Here is a 19,057-nt window from a genome sequence, read left to right on the forward strand (position 1 = left end):
TCCGGAACCACCATCTTCCAGTAATTCACCAAAATGACAAACACAAAGGGAAAGAGGAGAGGCACCCGATATATGTTCTCTAGGCCTTTTAGAAAACATGGAGTTGTTCCTTTGGCCACGTATATGCAAATCTATAAGAAAGGTGATATTGTAGACATCAAGGGAATGGGTACTGTTCAAAAAGGAATGCCCCACAAGTGTTACCATGGCAAAACTGGAAGAGTCTACAACGTTACCCAGCATGCTGTTGGCATTGTTGTAAACAAACAAGTTAAGGGCAAGATTCTTGCTAAGAGAATTAATATGCGTATTGAGCACATTAAGCACTCTAAGAGCCGAGATAGCTTCCTGAAACGCGTGAAGGAAAATGATCAGAAAAAGAAAGAAGCCAAAGAGAAAGGTACCTGGGTTCAAATAAAGCGCCAGCCTGCTCCACCCAGAGAAGCACACTTTGTGAGAACCAATGGGAAGGAGCCTGAGCTGCTGGAACCTATTCCCTATGAATTCATGGCATAATAGGTGTTAAAAGAAAAAAAAATAAAGGACCTCTGGGCTGTAAAAAAAAAAAAACAAAAAACTTCCGTCCTCCCAGAGACATTCCAACCCGCCATAAAACTTCTCCCTCACACAGAAACATTCTAAGCTTCTGATAAGGCCCCTCACCCTAAAACTAATTTATATTCTTAGTCTGTAAGAGAAAGCGCTCCTGACCAAAATCAGCCAGAAGTCCGTCTCAGGTTTTATCTAAAGTAAACCTGTCTTTACTGCTGAGCCACAGTTCATGTTTCTTTCCTCTTTCTTTAACTCTTACGCTTACAGTGAATTCCAAGACTACACGTTTGGACCTTATCTCCCACTGTTTACTCCTTTCTCACCACAGTATAGGCTAACTGGCTTCCATTCTGTCCCTCAAACATGCCAAGAAAACTTTTCTCTCAGGGCCTTTATAGTCAGTATTTCCTCTGCTTGTATCCCTTGGATATCCATAAACCTTACTCCTTATCTTCTTTAAGTCTTTGTTCAAGCAACAGTTTTTTAATGAGGTCTAATTATCCTACCTACAACTGCAACCCTCTGCAAATGCTTAAACCTTCTTTCCTGATTCATTTTCCTCCATTGCTCTCATTATCTTCACATAGATTATACATTTTATGTATTTGTTGTTCTCCCAAACACAAATTTAATGTCAAAAAGGACTTCATTTTTTGTTGGCTTTGTTTACTGATGTACCCTGAATACCTAGAACATAGAGCATTTGGCAAATGAAAATGCACAAGGCATATCTATTGCATAAATAGGTTATGTCTTGCACATTAGAGGGAGCACAAAATAGTAGCAGAATGAATACTGACTACCACTGGAGTCATAATACCTGGGTTCTGTACCCATTGCCTCACTCACCTGGCATAAGTGGCCTTAGGTAAGTAGAGTCTCAGTCTGTTTATTCGTCTGTTAAAATGAGAAGAAATCCAGCCTACCTCATGGCGTTGTCCTGAGGATCACCTTGGATGATGCATAAAAAGTGCATCTGAATCTGTACCGTGTTATATAAATATGAGCTATTTTAAAAATAAATCTACTCAGAGTTTTACAGAATGAAAGTGATTCTGTATATTAAGAGGTAAGTAATAAAAGATGACATTCTTAATTATTGAGAAGTCAAGCTTCCCAAAAATAGGCTCTAAAAAAGAAAAAGTAAAAGAAATTCCAGTCGAGTACCACTTTAAAATGTCTAAAAACAGAAGCTATGAAATGCAACATTCATTATTAACAGCTATTACTTGCTAAGACTTACTAAAAATACTTTTATATATAACAAAATAGAGTAGTCTCTCCTTATCCACTGGGGACCATTCCAAGGCCCCCAGTGGATGCCCAAAACTGCAGACAGTCTGAACCATATACATTTTTCCTATACATGCCTACCTATGATAAAGTTTAATTCATAAATTGGACACAGTAAGAGATTAAAAACAATCATAAAATCAAACAATTATAATAACACTCCAGCATCACCACTCTTGCACTTTGGGGCCATTATTAAATAAAATAAAGATCGTTTGAACACAAGCACTGTGATACCATGACAGTCAATCTGATGACTGAGATGGCTACTAAATGGCTAATGTGTGGGCAGTGTACACAGTAGGTATATGCCAGATGAAGGGATGATTCCCATCCTTGGTGGGATGGAGCTGGACTGCTTCAGATTTCACCACTTCTCAGAACAACCCACAATTTAAAACGTATGAAATGGTTTTTTTTCTAGAATTTTACATTTAACATTTTCAAATTACAGTTGACTGTGGGTAGCTGAAACCACAAAAAGGGAAACTGCAGATAAGGGAGGACGACTGAATTCAAAAGAACTCAGCACAGTTAAGCTTTCTGGGTGCCACAAAGAGCTCATTATGAGTGAATGAGACTCAACATTACTGGCTGAAAGTTTATCATCTCATATAAATAATAATAAAACATTTTAAAATATCATACAATTATTTCTTTAATTTACTTTGACCATTATGATTTACATATGCTAATAAACTGCCAAGTAAGTATTCCATGGATAATACATAGTTTGTGTTTATATCTCTATCAGATCCTACAATCATACTTAGGGTATCTGATATCAACTCGATATTCATCAAACAGTTAAACAAGAAGCATTTCCTTAAGTACCATCAGGCACTGTGCCTAATGGAGGGTGCGGTGATTAATAAAACATGTCTCTCATTTATAGTAGCTCACAATCCAGTTAGAAATATACAGTCATATGCCTCAATACAAATTAGACTTTAAAAGTGTCCTTAATAAAAGGAATGCACATAGAAAGAGCACTATGGAGAAGCAAAAGACGAATTCTGAATGAGGAAATCTGGAAGTCTTTAGAGATGGTGTTATTTTAGCTGGGTCTTAAAGGACTTCAACAGGCAGAGAAAGGGAGAGGATGTAAGGGCATTCCAGGCAGAGGGAATAAATTGGACAGGAGAAGTAAAGGGTTCAAGAAGAACTTGGATTTGTGGTAACTTTATCCATAATTAGATTTTAAGGTACAATATGAATATTTAAGGATCATCCCAAATATGTGAAAATTAAAAATGTCAACAGTTAACATTCACTCCAATACAAATCATGCTGCCATGCCATATTCAAAGACAGTGGTATTTGGCACTTCTTATGAATAAAATCAAAATCAGTGTTAAATCACTTCTGGAGTCACACACTTTTTTGGAATCTGATAAAACTTCCAAAGCCTCTCTCAAAAGGACCCATTGTCCAAGACATGAAAATATTTAGATCTTATTTAAAAAGTTCAGTAGATTTATTTGAAGCCTACAGTTGGCCAAGGCTCTGTAGGCTAACAACCTACAGTCAAAATAACTACGCTATTTATGTGAGGAATTTGTGTGTGTGTGTGTGTGTGTGTGTGTTAGAGTACGTAGGCATTTTTAGAGAAGAAATTTTGAGGGCAATACTACAGTAACATTTGAGTCATTTGAAAAACAAGAGATTATTGGTCAACATACTGGAGAATATCTAAGTTGTCTATAGAACATCAACAAATACTTTTGATATGGAGTTCAGTGACTCATTGAAACTATAAATCTCAAAGGCCTCCCAGCTTCATCATGGTACTGTTGCACAGAGCAAAACACTTGTAGAAGAAAGCCCTACATAAACATTACAAGCGGGCAAAGATTTATGTTCCTAGAGCTACGGCAGGGATTTGGAGTGTTACTCTTTGTCATATAAACCTGCAGGGCGCTTGAAGAACTGAAGGGAAAGTTTGCTGCATATCTCAAGGATGCCAATAGAACATTATCTCTGATTTACAGCCGCCTTTTAATGGTATTTTATAGCTAGGCAACCAACATAAAACACAATGAAATGTAAACCTTTCAGCAAAGTAAGATGATGATTTTGGAGGGTCGGGAAATGTTTTAACATCTGAAGCAGCACTGTTAAGAACCTTTCCTCTCGACAAATATAGACCACATAAATAGTTAAGCTGCTTTTCCTTCCCAGAGATCACACATTTAAACAGGTCAGGTCTGGTTAAATCAACAGAAGAAAAACAAAGGTCAAGTAGGAGTCCCTCTGTGATAGACTCATTATAGGAAGGGATAAGATATCAATGAATGTTTGTTAAACAATCATGTGAACACAATATACGGATGATGTGTATGTGGCCATTTGTGAGGATATATTTGATTATAGAAAGATATGCTTCTTGTCATTATACGCCATCTTTTCGGTGTCCACTTTTATTGAATGTGTGTGCACACGCACGCTTGTCTAATCTCAGAAGCGAAATAAATGACAATCACTTCTCTGGCCTAGGTTGTCAGAGGTGGCCTCATTCTAGCTATAATTTAGCCACTATTGCTCTCCTCCTGCTCTCCAGCCCCCGTCCCATTTTGCTCTCCTGCTGATTTTCTAACAATACACCTAAGCTTGCCCCTTGTTTTTTCGGCAATCTGAAAAACTCTTCCTGAGCCATGAAGCTAGTTCAGACAAAAACATGACATTTAAGAGACATAAGCCCAAAAGGATAACATCCCTATATTTCAACCTCATTCTGATTTTTTCGTTTGTTTTTATTAAGCTTATTTTTCCATTCATATATTTTGATGAGCTACACATAAAAGATATTTAATATGGAGGTAGAAATGCAGGTTAGTGAACTCTGCATTGCATAGCTGATTATTTAGTGTCAATAAATCACTTTTGGATAGTACTTAGTAAGAACGGAATTAATAACCACTAACATGCAAAGTCTTCTCCTTGTCTCTTTAGAGCAATACAGACTAATTAGCTTAGAGCAGCAATTTAAAATAAAGAACTCATTGGAAGCTTTTAATAGTCTCATTTCTAGCTTCCATTATTTAGTTAACTAAACTTACTTTGCTAATTTCCAGAAATGTCTTATTTTTAAGCAGAAGTCACAAACATGTGCCTTGATTTATTCTGAGTATGAAACAAAAGCAAAAATGCTTATTAATGTAAAAGATATCCCTCTCACATTTCTAAGGGCAGCATTACAATTTCAAACTATATTGATTGCTATGTAAAGAAGACTCATAATGGAGTTTTCCCAGAAAAACAAACAAGCATACTGATAAATTAAGTGGCTTGCACGTATTCCTGAAGAACTTTGTAAAGTGTTTGATGTTTCTAATGTAGGAGATTAAAAAGACTATACTATATTTTCAGATAATGGGATAATTGGCAATACAAGGGTCTACTTAATCAATAGGCTGGTTTAGATGGAAGAAGTCGTATTAAGGGAAATCTCATGATCTTGCAGGTAGAGTAACTTCTAACTCTGTAATACAGACTGCCTGTGGTTGCAACCTACCTGCATACCTAGTAGCACACACTTTTAATAAACTGAACATACCAAACCAACCGTGAGTCAAAATCAATAAATTATCCAGATTTTAGATTGTAAAAGGTGTTGCATCTTTTCTGGGATCTTGTAGTAGCTTACATTTGGTCCCCTCCCCCAACCCAATGATAACATAACGCATGGAAAGGAGAATCAACCCTTATGAGTGATATTTGCAGCTTACTTAGGATGAACTTTTTAAAGTTTATTTCCACAGAGAGAGAAAGAGTGAGGAAGACATTTCGGCTAGTAAAAGTTGATATTATTTTCTATATAAATTTCCTACCTATGTAATCGTTCTTTCCTGAAAATACACAGTAATAGTTTTGTTTCCTGCTTTTATTTTACAGTAGCCTCTACATTTGTGTTTTAAAATAAATCTCTGCAAGGAAAGAATAGCATTAGTGTTTTAAATGAAAAGCATTATAAATTGTTAGTTCTGCAAAAATTGCCCATGAGTTTTCTGTAACTAAAGACAATGTAATATAAGAAAAGATTACTGGTATCAAAGTAAAACCCTGTGGTTTAAATTCTGTTTCTGCTGCTTATCATGGTTACAATCTTGATGATCCACTTAGCCTCTGTGAATCTCAGGTTTTTGGCTTATAAAATTGAACAGTAATATCTTCCTCAAAGGCCTGGAAGGAGGAAATGAAATAACATCTGGAAACTGGTGGCATAAGGAGAGTACAACATACTTCAGAAGCTTCGGATAGCTAACATCCTAAGTAGCAAAAAAGAATAAAGTGCTCTATGCAGCATATGGTTCCACTTATTTTAGATTTTTTACAGATCTTAGTTTCTCTTATGTTTTATTATTAGACTTCTTTAATAAAAACAAAATAACATAATTAAATTTTAATAGGTAAAAATCCTAAATAAGGCATGAATAAAAATAATTCAGTTAAACTTTCATAACAACCAAAAGCAAAACAAAACCAAAAGATTTCATGGATTGATTTTACGTCGATACCACCAGGTGATTCTTGTGTACAGCTTTGGAATCACTGACCTAGAACAGTGGTTTTCAACCCTGGCTGCACATTAGAATTACCCAGAGAACTTAGAAAAAGAGGTATCTATATACCCTGTTCCAAATTAATTTAAATTAGAATCTCTAGGGGTGAGGCCCATTGTATTTTATTCAAAGCTCCCCAGGTGAGTCTAAACTACAGCCTTGGTGGAAAACCATCGCTTTAAACACATGTCTTTAATGTCATATACATTTATTTACACTTCTAAAGATTATACAATCTCTAGTGATAAAATTCCAGGCAAAGTGATTATGACATGAAGGACTGCAGGCAACATGGAGGAGATGCCATGGCGCCATTAATTTGGCAGAAGGCCCTTAGATCAAACTATAGAGAAAAGTCAGTATCATGGACTACCTACATGAGAATCGCTTGGAAAGCTTATTCAAGTTGCAGGTTTCTGGGTCTCACTTCAGAGATACTGAATCATAGTTACCTGGTACTGGGGCTTAGGATTCACTCTGCATGATTCGTGTACACAGCAGTTGGAAAGCCACTGCCCCAAAAGCAACTGCCTTCCCTTAAAATAGTACAGAAGATGGTGACCAGTTTTGGTCCCTCTCTATTCCCCATGGAGAGGAGACAGAGAAAATGGCTCAACTACAAGGTGAGTTTTCCAGTCATTTTGCCTGGAATTTTACCCCTGGAGATTGTGTAATATTTAGAAGTGCAAATAAATGTGTGTGATGTTAAAGACATATGTATAAAGCGATGGTTTTCTGCTAAGGCTCTAGTTTAGACTCACCTGGGGAGCTTTGAATAAAAGTACAATGGGCCTCACCCCTAGAAATTCTAATTTAAATTAGTTTGGGACAGGGTATATAGATTTTTTTTTTTTTTTAAGTTCCCTGGGTAATTCTTTCGTGCAGCCAGGGTTGAAAACCACTGTTCTAGGTCAGTGATTCCAAAGCTGTACACGAGAATCACCTGGGGGTATCGACGTAGAATCAATCTATGAAATCTTTAAGAGTTCCTGCTTTTGGTTGTTATGAAAGTTTAACTGAATTATTTTTATTCATGCCTTATTTAGGATTTTTACCTATTAAAATTTAATTATGTTAATTTGTTTTTATTAAAGAAGTCTAATAACAGAACCACCGAAAAGAAATTAAGATCTTTTAAAAATCTAATATGGGAAAGCATTTCCTGCCTCATTTGTGTAGGTAAAGGTTAGAAATCTGCATCAAAACATAGACTCTCTTTTATACACAACCCCCCTGCTGGGCCTCACAGCTGAGGCCAGCAAGGTCCTTTACCACCATATTCACTGTGTTGCCTATGTCTACAAAATGTCAGATCTCTGGATGTGTTCCACCCGACTCCACCCCCAATCTGGGCAGTTTCATTCTCTAGGGACTGTGGAAGTCCTAGAAATTTGCTGAATGACAAGGTTTTGAAAAAGAAAGCTCTCTTGGCAAGGAAGAGAAAGCTGGTTCCTTAAACAAAGGAACAAGAAATAAACAGCCGAGTTTTTGAAACTGCCATTCAAAGATTTACCTCTATTTTAATTGCTTTATCATCTATCAGCTTTGAACTCTTACAACTTCAGGGAACTAAAGAGAAAAGTAAGAGTATTGAAAGGCTTTATTAGTAAAGATAATCCTGCTTATTAATATTAACTTCAGATTTGTACGACTATTGATATTTTAAAAATACCTTTGCTATCACCTCACCTACTTCACCCAATAATTCCTTGAGCTTTACGGGATGTATTATATATAGGAGAAAAATTAATAAACTTTTCAAAGACTTGTTTTAGTTCCAGGACTATTACTTTGTCACTTAATATTGAGGGATTATAGCAAATTATCTAACTCCTCTGGTTCTTGGATTTTTCATTTATAAAATGGAGACAATGTTATATTCTCTGAAGGACATGTAAGATACTGCATTTTAAACAGATTTCTAAACTGTAAGAGCTTCAGAAGTGTCAGATATTATAATTATTCTCATTTAAAAATGATCAAATTGAAGCATAAGAGATTAAGGTGGCCACTCAAAGTAAGAGTTACTTCCATCATATCAGTTATTTCCACAGCATCATAGTCTCAAAATACTGCTCAATGGACTTTCTGACATCAAATCAAATGTAAAAACACTGAGCACCTATTAGGATTTGGGATACTAAATAATGACAAAAAGAACTGTTCATATCTTGAGCATGAATTATGAAGAGAAGTATAACCACATAAGTTTGCATATTATAAATTCATAAGTAGATAAACTAAATGAAAATGGAGTGTCTCAGCACCTGACACCACATTTCACACTACGGTCAGAAACCATGATTGTTCATTCACCAAACTGATCATTCAGAGGGTTCTGGGAAAACCTCTTCTGACTTGAAATAGCTAAAACAGCAGGAATTTTTTTACACACCACATGCCTCTTTCTAAGGGTTTGAAAAATCAGAATCCCTGGGAAAAAATCGAGTTAAATATCATAGTTTTCAGAATACCTTCCAATCTGAAGGACTGTCTGGCATGAGGAGGAGTGAAGGGAGAAAGAAGGAAGTTGGGAGAAATAACCAGGGAGATTATAAAGGGTACGTCCAGACGGCAATTCAGATGGTGCCCTCTACATTTTGCTTTGACCTGGAGTCTAGCAGAGGATGCTCTTTACCACCTCATTCCCTGTAGGAACCTGACACTGCACAAATTGCCAGCAAGAGTGAAGGTCAACTCTCCAGGCTTTTAACGCACAAAAGTTATCTTGTGCAGCAAATAAATTCATGGCTGGTTACTCAGTTTGCTTGTGTAGATCAGAAGCTCATGAAGCAGAAAATCTCTGAAAGTCATTAGACCCCTATCGTCAGGCCTGTGTTGTCCTAGACGTAGTGGCAGCCATGCCAATTCCATACGCTAGCACACCGTCCCCTAACAATGAGAGGTTATCATCCTAGAAAAGAAAACCTTAAACTAAATCGGTAGTAAGTGGAGTCTAACTTTCAACAAAAGCTGTAATTTATCAGAATAACATGGTATGAAATGTTCAAAAACACTAAATTTATCAACTCTCTCAACAAGTATAATATGGACAGAAACTTTCACAGAGCCAATCACATATATTTTATTCAATTTTCTTTAAACAGTCCCTGGAATAAGGACTTTGGTCAGAGGCCAGGGCCAGAGAGACTCCAAACATCATGTCTGTAAGGGGTTGGGAAAGGAGTGACCTCTCTAGTTGGTGAGGTTGGAAAAATAAGCAGCCTAGCCACTTCCTCTCCCCTTTTGAAGCCATCCTGCCAGGAGGGATGATGCATTCTATTGCAACTGTCTACTGAGGAGTTATTCAGCCATACCTGTGCCTGCATGGTAAGTTTGCCTAATTCAGGGCTAAAATATCAGGAAGACCACTTGATACAGCCCTGAAACCATCTCCACTAATCAGCTTTCTCAGTAATAACAGTCACATTTTGATATTTCGATTGGTTCCAAATGTGGCATGGACACAAGGATTCTGTATCTTGGACCCTTCAAGCCCTACAGCTTCCTAAAGGATGTCAGGCGGAGTCAACAGAAGAGCAGGTTTCTGAGCACCACAAATCTGTGTGGAGAACAAAACGGGGGAAGTGGCAACAGAGGCAAGACTAGAAGTTCTAGGAAGTGGGAGAAAAGAAGTGTGAACTCATCAAATGGAAATTTTACGATTTTCTCACAACGTGGCTCTGTCACACACTTTCATGGCATTCACTTCTCTTCAACAAATTAAACAATTCTAGCCTCTTTCACCTTTTCCTAGAAATATTATTTATGTTAGAGGAATATAAATCCATGTAATATCTGTATTTGGTCCTCTTGCAAATACAAGGCATGCAAATGTTGATTCACCAACCTGCCAAACATATTTAAAACATTACAGTACAAAATACTACTCTAGATGCTGATTACATTATTCACATGCTTTGCCCTCAAGTTGCACACCAAAAATAAAAAGAACAATGCACAAAAAAAGAATTATAATAAAACATTTAATCAACAAGCTCAAGAAACTACTTCTCTAAGTTTCCTGAAGCTTTGAGGCAAAAACACCTCGTGCCCAGATGGCACAGGTGCCAATCAGGGGGCAGGTTAGGGCTATTTCCATTGGCAGGCCAGCCATCTATTCTGGAAAGAATATCACTGAGCCGTATTTTTGGCTGGTGACTTCCTCTAATTCATGAGCTGCTCTTTTAAATTGACAGTTCTCTCTTCCTGTGTTTCTTTTAATTAATAACCCTGTGGAGTGTTTTTCATTAAAAATGAATTTTACCTTTACTATGAAATGTCAAACATGAATAAAATGAGCAACTTTTCTTGCACGGAATATTATTTTAAAAAGGTATCAGTTCTCCTTTTCCTTGACAAATCTGACCAGTGGAATGAGCTTGTTGAAGAAATATTTCTCTTTCTTCCCCTATCAGTGTTCTCTCTTTATTATGTTCTTTCACAAACAGATAAATTGAAGCAAATAATGTTTTTAGAAAAATTAAACTTCAAACATGCTATCATGTTAAGATCAAAATTTTATGAAATCAAAATGTAGTTGCCTTCTACTTCTAGAAGTGCAATTCAAATTTAGTTTGAGGCTGTAAATAAAAAAGCAAACTCAGGCCAGGCGCGGTGGCTCATGCTTGTAATCCCAGCACTTTGGGAACCCGAGGCGGGTGAATCACCTGAGGTCAGGAGTTCAAGACCAGCCTGGCCAACATGGTGAAAACCCATCTCTACTAAAAATACAAAAAATCAGCTGGGCGTGGTGGCGCCCGCCTCTAATCCCAGCTACTCAGGAGGCCAAGGCAGAAGAATCGCTTGAATCCGGTAGGTAGAGATTGAGTGAGCCAAGATTGCACCATTGCACTCCAGCCTGGGCAACAAGAGTGAAACTTTGTCTCAAAAGAAAAAAAAAAAAGCAAACTCAGCTCTTAATTTACAAAATTACTGGCTTAATACTAAGCACAGATTGGCAAAGCTCTTTGCCATTTTTCCCAATGCTTCCCCTGAGTGTCTCCCATTAACTGGAACATATTTGTATAATAACTCTATTTCTATAGCCACAAAGGCATGGTTATAAGGACAGTATCTCAGCAGATAGCAGGGTTCTCAGCCAAATGATAGATATAATTCAGGATGAGCTTAGAACCTGCAGTTAAAGTGCAAGCTTTAGGTCAAGTTAAATCAACTAATGCTAATCTTAGCACATGCAGCAAAATAGTATGGAAACCTGTTCATTAACCTAAATTAGAGAAATGCAATTCATGAACTAAAAGTGCCAAGACCCTAACTTAACATCACACCCCCTACCTGTTCACTTAAGATGTATCATTAGCCAAATAATTTAACAAATGTTAGGGAACACAGTTAAGATATTACTCATAACAGAGGTTATGCCGAATGTGTGGAGTTTTTAGAAAATTGGAATTAGATACTGTTTTGTGTTAATAGGAGAAAAAAAGGCATTTCCTTTGGGAAGACTCAGTATTATCTTAGGCAAGTGTAGAAGTGTTTATGTCTGCAATTTCAAGCACATTGCATTGCTGTATATGAAATTCCTTGCCATTAAACATTACACTTAGCTTATAAGAGGGTGATTCTGGTTACAGGAAAGGGGTCCCGATCCAGACCCCAAGAGAGGGTTCTTGGATCTTGCACCAGAAAGAATTCAGGGTGACTCCACAGTGCTAAGCAAAAGCAAGTTTATTAATAAAGTAAAGTGGTGAAAGGACAGCTACTCCACAGACAGAGTAGGACGTTCCTGAAAGTAAAAGGAAAGCATCCACCCTAGGTACAATGCTGGTATATATGGAGAGATACAGTTTGCTACAAGGGTTTGTGATAAAAGGATTAATTTTCCTAATTACTACATTTTGCAAGAATCGATATTATTATCTTTAAAGCAAAATTAGGAATGTCTTTGTTCTCCAGATATCGGGATATCTGGACACTCCCAAGTCTGGGTCTGTTTAGTAAACATTATTAATTTGTTCCCTTAACTGTGAACATCTAGAGGCTCAGAATGCCTACCTTTCTGAAGATGCAGCCCAGCAAGTTCTGGCCTCATTTTCCCAGCCCTTACTCAAGATGGAGTCGCTCTGGTTCGAATGTCCCTGACATATCTCCCCACTTCCTAAGGGTTGCAGAGGGATGAAGATCCATCTTCTGTAACTTCTTCAGGCTGAATAGGAGTGATGATATTCCTGCCTAACTATGGTGTCTTGCATTTAGGGTAGAGAGGAGCTCAGTCAGAGAGCGTTGGTATGGTGAAGGTCATTCATAACTGCGAGTTCCGACAAAAAAATCTTCCGATATCTGGAAGATTAATGTGTCCAATTTAAGAAAGCGTTGAGTGAACTTGTCTTGTATTCCTACACAAAGAGTACAACTGCAATATATTCCACAAAAGCAAAGTAAAACAAGTAAAATCATTCCAAGTAAACTAAACAGGAAGTCTTTCCAAGAACTGGGCAGTTGTTGGAACCAAGCCAATATAGGGTCGACTGATAGCGCATCAATGGCTGAGATATGAGTGTCTAAAGCTTTCATAGCTTGAGTGATATTATTTGAATAGTCTGGAACATACACGCAACATTAGGCTTTGATCAAAGCACAAGTTCTCCCTCGAGCTGCTGTTAAAATGTCCATATACCCAACAGTTTGGTTATGTAGAGAGGCTAAAGTCTGTGCCCACTCAGTAAATAAGTTACTCTCTGCCTGATTCCAACTTATATTCCAAAGTAGAATGCCAATCCATATCTTTATGTTACCCATCCCTTTCATTTCTTCTGAACAAGAGTCGAAGGTCACTGATTGGCTCACAGGAATAAACGAGATCAGTCTCTTGTGTTCCATTGGCCTGTGGGACTTCATAAGAAATGAGTTTAATTCAAGATAAGCAGACCCACCTGTTTATTCCCAGAAGTTTAACTGCAGTTGGGGTACTAAGGAGAACTTGATAGGGTCACCTCCATTTTGAGGAAAGTTGACCTGCTGGGGATCCTTCCTTCCAAGTTTTTAATAGGACCCAGTCTCCCAGCTGTGTTGTAACAAGATTCTCTTCCTTAGTAGGGGAAGGGAGTCTTTGATTTCCATATTCAAGAAGTGTGTTTTGCACTTGTCCTAAGTTGATCACATAATTCTGTAGCTTGAAAGTATCTATGTCTGTTAGGAGGTCTGTAGTTAAGAAAGGCCTTTCATCCCTTATTTCAAAAGGGCTGAGCTGCAGATTTCCCTTAGGGGCCACTCGAACCCTTGATAAGGCTACAGGTAATAAAGACAGCCAGGTTTCTGATGTCTCTTGGCATAGTTTAGCAAGAGTCCTTTTTAAAGTTTGATTGGCTCTTTCCACTTTCCCCAAGACTGTGACCTCCATACCAAGGGAAGGCGGTCCTGAATTCCTAGGGCTGAAGATACGTTTTGGGTAATTGTCGCTGTGAAAGATGGGCCATTATTGCTCTGTAAGCTCTTAGGCAGCCCAAATTTAGGAATTATTTCCTTTAGTAGCTTAGAAACCTCAATTGCCTTTTCAGACTGGGTAGGAAAAAGCCTCAATACAACCCCAACTGGTAAAGGTGTCAATGAACACTAATAAATATTTAAATATTTTACATAGGGGCATCTGAGTGTAGTCTGTTTGCCAATCTTCACCAGGATATGTTCTCCTATGCTGAACAGGCCTTACTATAGGAGAAGGTGAAGACTGGTTATTTGGGTTATTCCAGGCACATAGTTCACAGGCCTAGTTACCTGCTTTACTGTTTTAAGTAAGCCTTTACATATAAAAAGCTTTTTTCCTATAAAAAGACATTAAGTGAAACAGGGAAGCTCTTCCCAAATGAGTAGAGTCAAGCAAATGCTTAACTATTTTCCACTGATTAGCACCTGGTATTAACAGTTTGCTGTCATTGACAAGCCAGCCAGAAAGCTCTTGAATTAAGCCCTGACCTTTAGCCCATTCTTGTTCCTCTTTAGTATATCTAGGGTCTGTCATTGCCGTGGCTGAGGGTACTAACATGCCGACAAGTCCAACTGGCTCCTTTAATGCTGCTGCCTTAGCAGCTGTATCTGCAAAGGAGTCTCCCTTAGCCACATTAGAGTCTCCTTTTTAACGTCCTCTGCAATGGATTACAGCTGGCAGCAAAACAGCATCTAATAGATTTAGAATTTCTAAGTGATGTTTTATAGGGGAACCCTTAGCAGCTCAGAGTCCCTGTTCCTTCTAGATAGCAGCAAGAGCATGAAGTACCAGAAAGGCATACTTAGAATCAGTGTAAATGTTAACTCTTAAATCCTTTCTCAATTGCAGGGCTCTAATAAGAGCTATTAATTCTGCCTTTTGAGCTGAGGTAGAAGCAGGTAAGGCCTGAGATTCAATTACCTCGTGTTAACTGACAACAGCATACCCAGCTTTCCTGTTTCCCTGGTGCACAAAGCTACTTCCATCTGTAAACCATTCTACCTCAGGATTATCTAAAGGCTCATCCTTTAAATCCAGACGGCTGGTGTAAACTTGCTCCATAACTTGTATATAAGAATGATCTAGGGTGCCTGTGGGTTTAGGCAAATAGGTAGCTGGATTCAAAGTTTGGCATACTTTAAGTGTTATATAAGGAGCATCTAGCAACAAAGCCTGATATTTATTCACAGAAAAAGAGAAGGAGCAATTTCTGTCTGTTGAGATTTCCAAAAGATACTACTGTTTGCAGCTAACAAATCCCTTCCCAACAAGGGGTGGGCCATTCAGGAGAAAGCCAAAGTCCTTGAAGAGCAGCTTAAAGGATAGGTAAAATGACATCTATGGGCTTTTCCATCTATTCCCCTGACCATACAGTTTTGGGGTAACAGAGGCCCATTATAATGGGTCAAAACAGAATAAGCAATCCAGAAGTAAGTTAATATTCTTAACCTGCCATGTCGTCGGTTACCCAAGGCTCCTCTAGAGACATGCCTAGATGTCCAATGGGAGCTGTGGTGGAAGGTCTCAGGCCCCGTCACTCTTGGACTTGCCTGGCTATTTCAGCCATCATTGGTTCGGGTGCCAATAGCTCCCTTCTAAGCGCTGGGCAATCCCTCTTCCATGGCCAGTTTTCTTATAGTGTGCACACTAATTCATGCCCAAGGCATGGTGACTCAGACACCCAGATTTGGCCTTCCCACCTTTCAGCTTCCCTCGTTCAGGCCAAGAGCCAGGAGGGCAGCCCCATGTGGGGGATGAGCTTAAGGCTAGAGCCAAGAGCTGCACCTTATGGGAGGTCCTTCTTGTTCTTTCTGCCTCCTCTGCTTTGTCCCTGTTATTAAAAACTAAAATGCCATATCCAAGAGCTGTTCCATAGAAGTTTGGGGACCCATAGCTGCTTTTTGTAACTTCCTATGGATATCAGGGGCAGACTGGGTCATAAAATGTACTCCCAAAAGGGTCTGTCCTTCCCTTGAGGTAGGATCAGTGTTAGTATATTTCCTGATTGCCTCAACTAAAGGCCCTTGAAACAAAGACAGATTCACATCTTTGCCCTGAGAAATTTTCTTAACCTTCTCATAGTTAACAGGCTTTTGCATACATTCCTTCATCCCTTCCAACAAACAAGTGACCATATAATCTCTCCTCCTCAAGTCCTGATTGCCCCTTTGATAGTTCCACTTTGGGTCTCGATCTGGAACTGCAATACCTCTTGCCTGGTAATGTATATTATGGTTTGGGTTGTGAGCCAATACCTCATCTGCATGGGTCCTAGCCGTCCCCAAAATATGTTGTTTCTCTTCCACTGTACAACACAGAGACAACAAAACATGCAGATCCTGCCAAGGAGAGACCCCTTCTGCTTGAGAAGAGTAGAGAAAAGAATGAATGAGATTTTATTTTGCAGCTTATGTACCAGCTTGAACGCAGTGGGGAAGAGCATCAAGTGGGCTCTAGGGGTCCCAGATTGCAGCCTTTGGCTATTGGATGACATTTCTGATCCTATCCTGACCCAGAGGGAATCCTACTGTCCTGAAGGATGAGTTCTGGGCCTAGCAGCGTTCACCACAAGCTGAATGAAGAAACCTTGGGCCTTAACAAAACATTGGAGGTACCCTGGTAGTACTTCCATAAGCATTAAGACCATCCAAGAAAACAAGACTAACATGGTTTGGCTCTGTGTCCCCACCCAAATCTTATCTCAAATCGTAAACCCCACGTGTCCGTGGAGGGACCTGGTGGGAGGTGATTGGATTATGGGGGCAGTTTCCCCCATGCTGTTCTCATGATGGTGAGTGACTTGCCACAAGATCTGATGGTTTAAAAGTGTTTGGCAGTTCCCCCTCCCTCTCTCTGTCCTGCCACCTTGTGAAGAAGGGGCTTGTTTTCCCTTTGCCTTCCACCATGATTGTAAGTTTCCTGAGGCCTTCCCAGTCATGCAGAACTATGAGTCAAATAAACCTCTTTTGTTTATAAATTACCCAGTCTCAGATAGTATCTTTATAGCAGTACGAAAACAGACTAATACAATGACTTCACCAAACAAACTGAACAAGAAACCAGGGACCAATCCCAGAGAGACAGAGATATGTCACATTTCAGAAGCAGAATTCAAAGTACCTGTTTTGAGGAAACTCAAAGAAATTCAAGATAACACTAGAAAGAATTCAGAATTCTATCAGATAAATTTAACAGAGAAATTTAAAAAATTAAAAACAATCAAACAGAAATGCTGGTGTTGAAAAATGCAAATGACATACTGATGAATGCATCACAGTCTCTTAATAGCAGAATTGATCAAGTGTGAGAAACAACTAGTGAGCTTAAAGATAGGCTTTTTGAAAATAGACAGAAGAGAAAAAAGAATAAAAAAGAAGAAAACATGACTAAAGGTCTGGAAAATAGCCTCAAAATGGCAAATCTAAGAGTTACTGGTCTGAAAGAGAAGGTAGAAAGAGAGAGGAATAGAAAATTTAAAGGGATAATAACGGAGAACTTCCAAACACAGAGAAAGAGATCAATATTCAAGTACAAGAAGGTTACAGAACACAAAGCAGATTTAACACAAAGAAAACTACCTCAAGGCATTTAATAATCAAACTCCCACAGGCCAAGGTAAAGAAAGGTTCCTAAAAGCAGGAGGAGAAAAGAAACAAATAACATACACTGGAGCTCCAATACATTTGGCAGCAGACTTTTCAGTGTAAATCTTACAGGCCAGGAGAGAGTGGCATGATATATTCAAAGTACTAAAGAAAAAAACCCTTTTACCCTAGAATAGTATATCTGGCAAAGATATCCTTCAAACATACAGGAAAGATAAAGACTTTCCTAGACAAGAGAAGCTGAGGGTTTTCATAAATACCATATCTGTCCTACAAGAAATGCTAAAGGTAGTTCCTCAGTCTAAAAGAATAGGACGTTAATGAGCAATAAGAAATCATCTGAAGGTACAAAACTTGCTAGTAATAGTTACACAGAAAAATATAGAATATAATAACATTGCAATTGTGCTGTGTAAACTACTCATATCTTAAATAGAAAGATGAAAGCATGAAACATTCTAAAAAAACTACAACTTTTCAAGACATAGTACAATAATATATAAAATAGAAACAACAAAAAGTTAAAAAGCACAGAGATGCAGTTAAAGTATAGAGTTTTTATTAGTTCTCTTTGGCTTATCTGTTTGTTTGCAATCAGTATTAATTTGTCATCAGCTTAAAATAATCAGTTATAATATATTACTTGCAAGCCTCATGGTAACCTCAAATCTAAAAACATTCAGCAGATACAAAACAAATAAAAAGCAAGAAATTAAAACATACCACGAGAAAAAAAAATCACCTGTACTAAAAGAAAGACAGGAAGGAAGTAAAGAAGGAAGACAAACCAGAAAACACATAACAAAATGGCAGAAGTAAGTCCTTACTTATCAATACAACATTAAATGTACATGGAATAAACTCATCAGTCAGAAGACATAGAGTGGCTGAAGGGATGATTAAAGAAAAAAAAAAAGATCCAATGATCTGTTGCCTATAAGAAACATACTTCACCTATAAAGACACACACAGACTAAAAATAAGGGATAGAAAATGATATTTCATACAAATGGAAAATAAAAAAATAGAGCCAGGAATGCTGGCTCATGCCTATAATCCTAGCACTTTGGGAGGCTGAAGTGGGCAGATCACTTGAGGTCAGGAGTTCATGACCAGCCTGGTCAACATGCAAAATCCCACCTCTACTAAAAATACAAAAAAAAATAGCCGAGTATGGGGGTGTGTTGCTTTAGTACCAGCTACTTGGGAGGCCGAGGTGGGAAAATTGCTTGAACCCAGGAGGCAGAGGTGGCAGTGAGCTGAAATTGCTCCACGGTGCTCCGGCCTGGGTGACAAAGCAAGACTCTGTCTAAAAATAAAAGGAAGTAAAATAAAATAAAATAAAATAGAAATAGCTATACTTAGACAAAATAGACTTCAAGACAAAAACTATATAAAGAGACAAAGTACGTTTATAAGTGCCTACATCAAAAAAGAAGGCAAACTTCTCATAAACAACCTAATGATACATACTGAAGAACTAGAAAAGCAAGAGAAAACCAAACCAAAATTTAGTGGATGAAAAGAATAATAAACATCACAGCAGAAATAAATAAAATTGAAACAAATAAAACAATACAACAAATCAATGAAATAAA

The 19,057-nt window shown here is 38.1% G+C and overlaps 1 protein-coding gene and 1 pseudogene across 2 annotated transcripts in view; one reads left to right on the forward strand and one right to left on the reverse strand.

Annotated features, from left to right (window-relative positions):
• KCNH5 (potassium voltage-gated channel subfamily H member 5) overlaps positions 1-19,057 on the reverse strand; it is a 351,733-nt gene that overhangs the window by 37,916 nt on the left and 294,760 nt on the right. The gene's annotated exons all lie outside the window — the stretch shown is intronic.
• LOC100591989 lies at positions 8-555 on the forward strand (annotated as a pseudogene). Its single transcript, XR_001115157.2, has one exon. The product of XR_001115157.2 is annotated as a 60S ribosomal protein L21 pseudogene (transcript).

This window comes from Nomascus leucogenys, chromosome 1a (assembly GCF_006542625.1).
Source record: "Nomascus leucogenys isolate Asia chromosome 1a, Asia_NLE_v1, whole genome shotgun sequence".
NCBI lineage: Eukaryota > Metazoa > Chordata > Mammalia > Primates > Hylobatidae > Nomascus > Nomascus leucogenys.